Source organism: Rhincodon typus, chromosome 9 (genome assembly GCF_021869965.1).
Source record: "Rhincodon typus isolate 14 chromosome 9, sRhiTyp1.1, whole genome shotgun sequence".
In the NCBI taxonomy this organism is placed as follows: Eukaryota; Metazoa; Chordata; class Chondrichthyes; order Orectolobiformes; family Rhincodontidae; genus Rhincodon; species Rhincodon typus.
The window spans coordinates 73,352,567-73,360,809 of NC_063340.1; positions in this window are offsets into that span (position 1 = coordinate 73,352,567).

Here is an 8,243-nt window from a genome sequence, read left to right on the forward strand (position 1 = left end):
CTATTCCTGAAGACAATGACGACATAAAGATCAAAGCCAAAGGCTCTGCAATCTCCTCTCTAGCTTCCCAGAGAATCCTAGGATAAATCCCATCCGGCCCAGGGGACTTATCTATTTTCACACCTTCCAGAATTGCTAACACCTCCTCCTTATGAACCTCAATCCCGTCTAGTCTAATAGACTGTATCTCAGTATTCTCCTCGACTGCATTGTGTTTTTCCTGCGTGAATACTGACGAAAAATATTCATTTAGCACCTCTCCTATCTCTTCGGACTCCACGCACAACTTCCCACTACTGTCCTTGACCGGCCCCAATCTTACTCCAGTCATTCTTTTATTCCTGACATACCTATAGAAAGCTTTAGGGTTTTCCTTGATCCTACCTGCTAAAGACTTCTCATGTCCCCTCCTGGCTCTTCTTAGCTCTCTCTTTAGGTCCTTCCTGCAGATGCTGGAGAATCTGAGATAACAAGGTGTAGAGCTGGATGAACACAGCAGGCCAAGCAGCATCAGAGGAGCAGGAAGGCTGACGTTTCGGGCCTAGACCCTTCATCAGAAATGGGGGAGGGGAAGGGGGTTCTGAAATAAATAGGGAGAGAGTGGGAGGCGAATAGAAGATAGAGAGGAAACAAACAGGTCGAAGAGGCAGGGATGGAGTCAGTAAAGGTGAGTGTAGGTGGGGAGTTAGGGAGGGGATAGGTCAGTCCAGGGAGGACGGACAGGTCAAGGGGGCGGGATGAGATTAGTAGGTAGGAGATGGGGGTGAGGCTTGAGGTGGGAGGAGGGAGGAAGGGATAGGTGGGAGGAAGAACAGGTTAGGGAGGCGGGGACGAGCTGGGCTGGTTTTGGGATGCGGCAGGGGGAGGGGAGATTTTGAAGCTTGTGAAATCCACATTGATACCATTGGGCTGCAGGGTTTCCAAGCGGAATATGAGTTGCTGTTCCTGCAACCTTCGGGTGGCATCGTTGTGGCACTGCAGGAGGCTCAGGATGGACATGTCGTCTGAGGAATGGGAGGGGGAGTTGAAATGGTTCGCGACTGGGAGTTGCAGTTGTTTATTGCGAACCGACCGTAGGTGTTCTGCAAAGCAGTCCCCAAGCCTCCGCTTGGTTTCCCCGATGTAGAGGAGGCCACAACGGGAACAGCGGATGCAGTATACCACATTGGCAGACGTGCAGGTGAACATCTGCTTGATGTGGAAAGTCTTCTTGGGGCCTGGGATGGGGGTGAGGGAGGAGGTGTGGGGGCAGGTGAAGCACTTCCTGCGGTTGCAGGGAAAAGTGCCGGGTGTGGTGGGGCTGGAAGGGAGTTTGGAGCAGACAAGTGAGTCACGGAGAGATTGGTCCCTCCGGAAGGCAGATAAGAGTGGGGAGGGAAAGATGTCTTTGGTGGTGGGGTTGGATTGCAGATGGCGGAAGTGTCGGAGGATGATGCATTGGATCCAGAGGTTGGTGGGGTGGTACATGAGGACGAGGGGGATTCTTTTTTGGTTGTTATTGCGGGGACGGGGTGTGAGGGATGAGTTGCGGGAAATGCAGGAGACACGGTCGAGGGCATTCTCGACCACTGAGAGGGGAAAGTTGCGGTCCTTGAAAAACGAGGACATCTGAGATGTACGGGAGTGAATGCCTCATCCTGGGAGCAGATGCGGCGGAGGCGAAGAAATTGGGAATAGGGGATGGCATTTTTGCAGGAAGGTGGGTGGGAGGAGGAGTATTCTAGGTAGCTGTGGGAGTCGGTGGGCTTGAAATGGATATCGGTATCTAGGTGGTTGCCAGAGATGGAGACAGAGAGATCCAGGAAGGTGAGAGAGGTATTAGAGATGGTCCAGGTGAGCTTAAGGTTGGGGTGGAAGGTGTTGGTGAAGTGGATGAACTGTTCGAGCTCCTCGTGGGAGCACGAGGCGGCGCCGATACCGTCATCAGTGTAATGGAGGAAGAGGTGGGGTTTAGGGCCAGTGTAGGTACGGAAGATGTATTGTTCCACGTAACCTACAAAGAGGCAGGCGTAGCTTGGGCCCATGCGGGTACCCATGGCCACCCCCTTTGTCTGTAGGAAGTGGGAGGAATTGAAAGAGAAGTTGTTGAGGGTGAGGACAAGTTCGGCTAAGCGGATGAGGGTGTCAGTGGAGGGGTCTGGTCGGGCCTGCGGGATAGGAAGAAGCGGAGGGCCTTTAGGCCATCTGTATGGGGAATGCAGGTGTATAGGGACTGGACATCCATGGTAAAGATGAGGTTTTGGGGACCGGGGAATTGGAAGTTCTAGAGGAGGTGGAGGCGTGGGTGGTGTCACGGACGTAGGTAGGGAGTTCCTGGACCAAGGGGGAGAAAATGGAGTCCAGATAGATGGAGGTAAGTTCGGTGGGGCAAGAGCAGGTGGAGACAATGGGTTGACCAGGGCATTCAGGTTTGTGGATTTTGGGAAGGAGATAGAAGCGGGCAGTGCGGGGTTGGAGAATTATGAGGTTGGACGCTGTGGGTGGGAGGTCACCTGAGGTGATGAGGTTGCGGATGGTTTGGGAGATGATGTTTTGGTGCTCGGGGGTGGGGTCATGATCAAGGGGGCGGTAGGAGGAGGTGTCGGAGAGTTGGCGTCTGGCCTCGGCGATGTAGAGGTCAGTGTGCCGTACTACAACCGCGCCTCCCTTGTCCACGGGTTTTATGGTGAGGTTGGGATTGGAGCGGAGGGAGCGGAGGGCTGCACGTTCTGCAGGGGAGAGGTTGGAGTGGGTGAGAGGGGTGGAGAGGTTGAGGCGATTGATGTCTCGATGGCAGTTGGAGATGAAGAGGTTGAGGGAGGGTAGGAGGCCTTGGGGTGGTGTCCAGGAGGAGGGACTGTGTTGGAAGCGGGAGGAGGGGTCAGTAGAGGGAGGGTTAGGCTCACGTTTGAAGAAGTAAGCGTGGAGGTGGAGGTGGCGGAAAAACTGCTCTATGTCCAAACGTGACTGGTAATCGTTGATGTGTGGGTGGAGGGGGACAAAGGTGAGCCCTTTACTGAGGACTGACCGTTCGTCATCAGTAAGGGGGAGGTCTGGGAGGATGGTGAAGACTCGGCAGGGCTGGGTGTTGCTGTCTCCTCTGGAGCTGCTGGCTGTGGAGCTCCTCTGATGCTGCTTGGCCTGCTGTGTTCAACCAGCTCTACACCTTGTTAGCACTGATATCTTGCTGTGTGAGGAGCCTTTTGCCAAAAACTGTGAAAACCTGGGCAGCCCATAGCAATAGGCCAGCCTGTCCTCCATTCCCACTGTCTTTATCATGAGGGTAAGTACAGGATGAATAACTTGGTGGTCCAGCGTGGTGGTCTCTCGGCCAGGTGTGGCAGTCTCTGGATGGCTCAGCCAGCATCCTCTCAGCCCGGCATGGTGGTCTGGCCCTGTCTGGTAGTCTATCGGTGGCCCGCATGGCACTCTCTCGGCCCAGCATGGCGGTCTCTCGGCCCGGTGTGGTGGTCTCTTGGTCCAGTGTGGCGGTCTCTCGGCCCGGTGTGATGGTCTCTTGGTCCGGTGTGGTGGTCTCTTGGCCCGGTGTGGTGATCTCTTGGTCCAGTGTGATGGTCTCTTGGTCCAGTGTGATGGTCTCTTGGTCCAGTGTGATGGTCTCTTGGTCTGGTGTGGCAGTCTCTTGGTCCAGTGTGGCAGTCTCTTGGTCCGGTGTGGCGGTCTCTTGGTCCGGTGTGGCGGTCTCTCGGCCCGGTGTGGCGGTCTCTTGGTCCAGTGCGGTGGTCTCTCGGCCCGGTGTGGTGGTCTCTTGGTCCGGTGTGGTGGTCTCTCAGCCCAGTGTGGTAGTCTATTGGTCCAGTGTGGCAGTCTCTTGGTCCGATGTGGCGGTCTCTCGGCCCGGTGTGGTGGCCTCTTGGTCCGGTGTGGTGGTCTCTCGGTCCGGTGTGGTGGTCTCTCGGTGGCCTCGGTGTGGTGCTCTCTCAGCCTGGTGTGGTGGTCTCTTGGTCTGGTGTGGCAGTCTCTCGGTGGCCCGGTGTCGTGGTCTCTCAGCCCAGTGTGGTGTTCTCTTGGCCCGGTGTGGTGGTCTCTTGGTCCAGTGTGGTGGTCTCTCAGCCCAGTGTGGTGGTCTGTCACCCCAGTGTGGTGGTCTCTTGGTCCGGTGTGGTGGTCTCTCAGTTCGGTGTGGTGCTCTCTCGGTAGCCCAGAGTGGCGGTCTCTCGGCCTGGTGTGGCGGTCTCTCGGCCTGGTGTGATGGTCTCTCGGCCTGGTGTGGTGGTCTCTCAGCAGCCCACATGGCCACAGCACGGACTTCTAACCTCAAGACTATTCCCGAACAGTGTCCCAGCCTCGAGAGCCTTGAGGTGAAATCCAGCACAGTCTGGAGTCGAGGCCTGGTGTGGATTAGAGGCTCAGTGCCAGAGTGGACTGGGTTGGAAGGTCTGTTATTCTGAACTTTTTATTTCTTTATTTTTCTACTTTTTTCCTGTGATCTGTAATACTGGACTTCCTTTATTTTTCTAAAATTTTTCGCAAAGAATTTGTACTTGAGAATCGGTACCTAGATACGTTTGTACCTAAGATGGTGCCATTAGTGGTGACTTTAAACTTTACATTCTCCTCCTGTGAGTACATGTGACAATAAAGCTAATTCTAATTCTAGTCCCAGCAGCACTGCAGATTTATGGACAACGATAACTGAAATGATATGCCCTTGTGCTTCTCACTCTTCATCTCACAGGCTCCTCAAAATTGTCTGGAAACAGAATTTGAATTGCAGCATTGTTATCTCAGCAATGCAAATCCTCCCATGACACTGTATCTCAAAACAAATGCTAAACAGCTACTTAGCAGAGTCAAAAAGCATTTCCATTCTTCACAGGGACAAACAGCAGGAATGATTACCTTCTTGGCTGTACTGCTTACAGAGTACTATTCCAGTTTCTGCTACCATTTGTTTACAAAGTTACATCCCAAGAAACTACGGGGTCAGGGAAAGTGGCCAAGGGTCCAGTATGCACCACAAGAGTTCAGTTTAAAATATTAACCAGCTATGATGGTTTAAAATTTAAAAATGCAAGTTCAGTTTCCTCGGTTCTAACCATTGATGATAATTATTAATTATTAAGGGTCTTCAATTAATTTTCATCAACAGAGACATCAACAGGCAATTGATTTTGCAAATCCAATGAAATGGAGCTGATATAGCTCTGATGCTAATTGAAAGCATTTAGAGCTGACAGCTCCCTATTTAGGATCAGCTTATTTGAATAATTAGAGGAGATGCTTGCACAGTGTGGCTGTGCAATGAGAGCCAACCGAGCAAACAGAGAGAACATCTGGTGAGCGGCTTCAATTGGAAGATGGGGGCTTGCTTAGTATTGGTGGCTGCACAGAGAGCAATAATGTTTGAACTTTCAGCTCTGTTTCATTCATTTTCTACTTAAAACTAAGCAGGTCTGTAGTGTGTAAAGTTTAACCTTATTTCATATGTTTTATGATATACTATAATTACTGCAATGTTTAACTTTTAACCTTGTTCTCTCTTTCTACTTGTTCTTAAGATTCTGTACCTAGGTACTTGCAACTGAGATGGTACCTTGTGTAGTGACATTACATACTTTTCACTGCCATCCTGTACTTCTGTATTTGAATACAAGTGATAATAAAATCAAAACCATAAATCGTAATATCCTTACTGGAACAGCAGTAGGCCATTCAGCCCCTCCTGTCTTGCCCTTCATTTATGTTGCAACTAATCTGTACTCCAATTCAATTTACCAGTCTTAGTTCTGAATTCCTCATTACCCTCAAGAATAGATAATCAATCTTCAAAGCTCATCTTACCCAAAGCTCTTTGGAGAAAGGAATTACAGGGCTTTCCCTGCTTTTACATGAATAAATACTTTCTGTATTCACTCTGAGTCAGAGTCATACAGCATGGAAACAGACCCTTCAGTTCAACCAGTCTACACCAACTATGTTCTCAAAGTAAAATAGTCATTCCTGCTCGCGCTTGGCCCACATTCCCTCCAAACGTTTCTTATTAATAAACTTATCCAAATGTCTTTTAAATGTTATAACTGTACCTGCATCCATCACTTCCTCTGGCAGTTGGTTCCACACATGAACCACTCTTTGTGTAAAAAGTTGCCCCTCGTATCCTTCCTAAGTCTCAAATGACCCAGCTCTCAACTTAAGGTTCAGTCTGTCTTTTCCCCCATTTTCATTTCCAAAGGTTGGTCCAGGCACTTCCATTAGATTATGGTCAAAATGTTGCAGTGGTTTGCCATTGCCTTCTGACCATCTCACACAATTCTCCCAACTTTCTCACCAATGCCCACGTCATTCAGAGCGTGGATGATGGAATCTTTCCATCTCAAATGTTGTGTGAAATTTTCAGCACCTTTTTTTTTGAGGAAGATAATGCAATGGAGGCAATTCAGAAGCCGTTTATTGATGCCTGTGATGAGAAGATAGCCTTATAAGGTCAGTTTTCTCCAGGCTGGGCTTGTTTCCACAGGAGTTATGAAGAATAAGGGGCGATTTGATTGAAGTATAAAAGATCCTGAATGATTTTGTTGAGGTGCATCTGGAAAGGTTGTTTCTTCAAATTGAGCCCAAATCTAGGAGACACTGTGTAAAAATTAAATGTTTTTTCTGGACAGAGATGTGGAGAATTTTTTCTCTCAGACGGTTGCAAAATTTTGGAACTCTCTGCCTCAGAAGATTGTGTAGGTGTGGTTATTGAATATTCTTAACATAGAGCTTGATGGATTCCTTGTTGGGTAATGGTACCAAAGATTTTCAGAGGTAGATGCAAGTGTGCAATTTGGAACACAAACAGATCATCCATGAATAGTGGAGCAGACTCTAGGGACACAATGGCCCACCTCTGCTCCTATGTTGTATGTTTGCATGAATGTTTTCAAATAACAGTGTCAATTGTTCATGCCATACAAGGCTAAACAGACGCAATGTTCCACAAATGTCAGAGATGCATTTCGGCAAGATTGTGCAGCATTCCTGCACCAAGGTATAAGTAATCAGACATGCCCTGTAATTTAACATTGACAAGGGATCTCTCGCCTGCCCCTTGCTGGACAACTGGCAGAAGTCCCACACCACCTCCATTGGCCACTTGATCCCGACTGACCTTCCCCTTTAGGCGTTTAGTGGCCAAGTTCAGGCCTTCTCAGGACTGAAGAATGCAAGGAGATGAAAGTCAGCCTCCCCATGAGGGTGCTGACCAACAAGAGGCTAGCAGCTCCTCTTATTCATTGAGCACTAACTCTGCTGGGGTGCCTACTAGAGGCCTAGAAGAGATGAGAAGCCCAGGCTGTGAGTGAGTGAGTGAGTGAGTGGGGTTTGTTGATTGGTTGCAGGCAAGGGTGTGTGTTCATTAGCTAAGAGAGGGATCAGTAACAGGCCGGAGGTTGCAACACAGCAACGTTGTTAGGAGATGGAGGATATAATTCCATGCTAATGTGTTCCTTCAAACTGTGAAAAGTCTCATCAAATGTGCAAGGACAATAGTCTTTGAGGACTGGATTGCTGAAGCTACAAATGAAAAAGACTAATATTTTGATAACATCAGTAAGTCTTTGTGTTGATCCAAGAGATATGATTTGTTGCTGATGATGGTAATTATGGTAATTTATACACAGAATTATTTCAGCATAAGTTCTGAGCTTTTTTTCTGTTAGAACATCTAACGATAACTTCAAGGTGCAATTTGTCCAAATTCCAACTGAATACAATGTGCCTTACAAACGCTTTCACATAACAGCGAGAACAAAAATATCTTTTAAAAAGTCCATCTTTTAGTGTATTCCAGCACTAGCTTTGATATCAAAGTTGTTGAAGATACTTCACATTGATAACTGCTGTTTTTCCCACTACTGTTAGCAAACATAATTAGTTACAGTGAAAGTCTGACATAATGATTATTGATACGCCATTAACTTGCTTATGGCTTGATTTTCTAAAGGTGCCTAAATCATGGTACCACAAGGATAGGTGTGTAAGATGATGGCAGAGTAAAATTCTCCAGCCAGTGCTCCATTGCTCCATCCGTTCTTTGTTTTTCTGTCTTTTCTTTTCTGTACTCCTTTTTTTCCCCTTCTGCATTTTTTTTAAAACGTTTAACTTAAACCTTCCATGAGGGAAATAGTGGAGGTGCCTCCAGATCAAAGGCTGTTGTCGGCAAGTCCCAAACCAGGCCGGTGATTGGGGTAAGTGAGCCCCAGACCTGGCCAGTGAGGGGGGAAGTGAGCCCCAGACTAGGCCAGTGAGGGGCGTGGGGG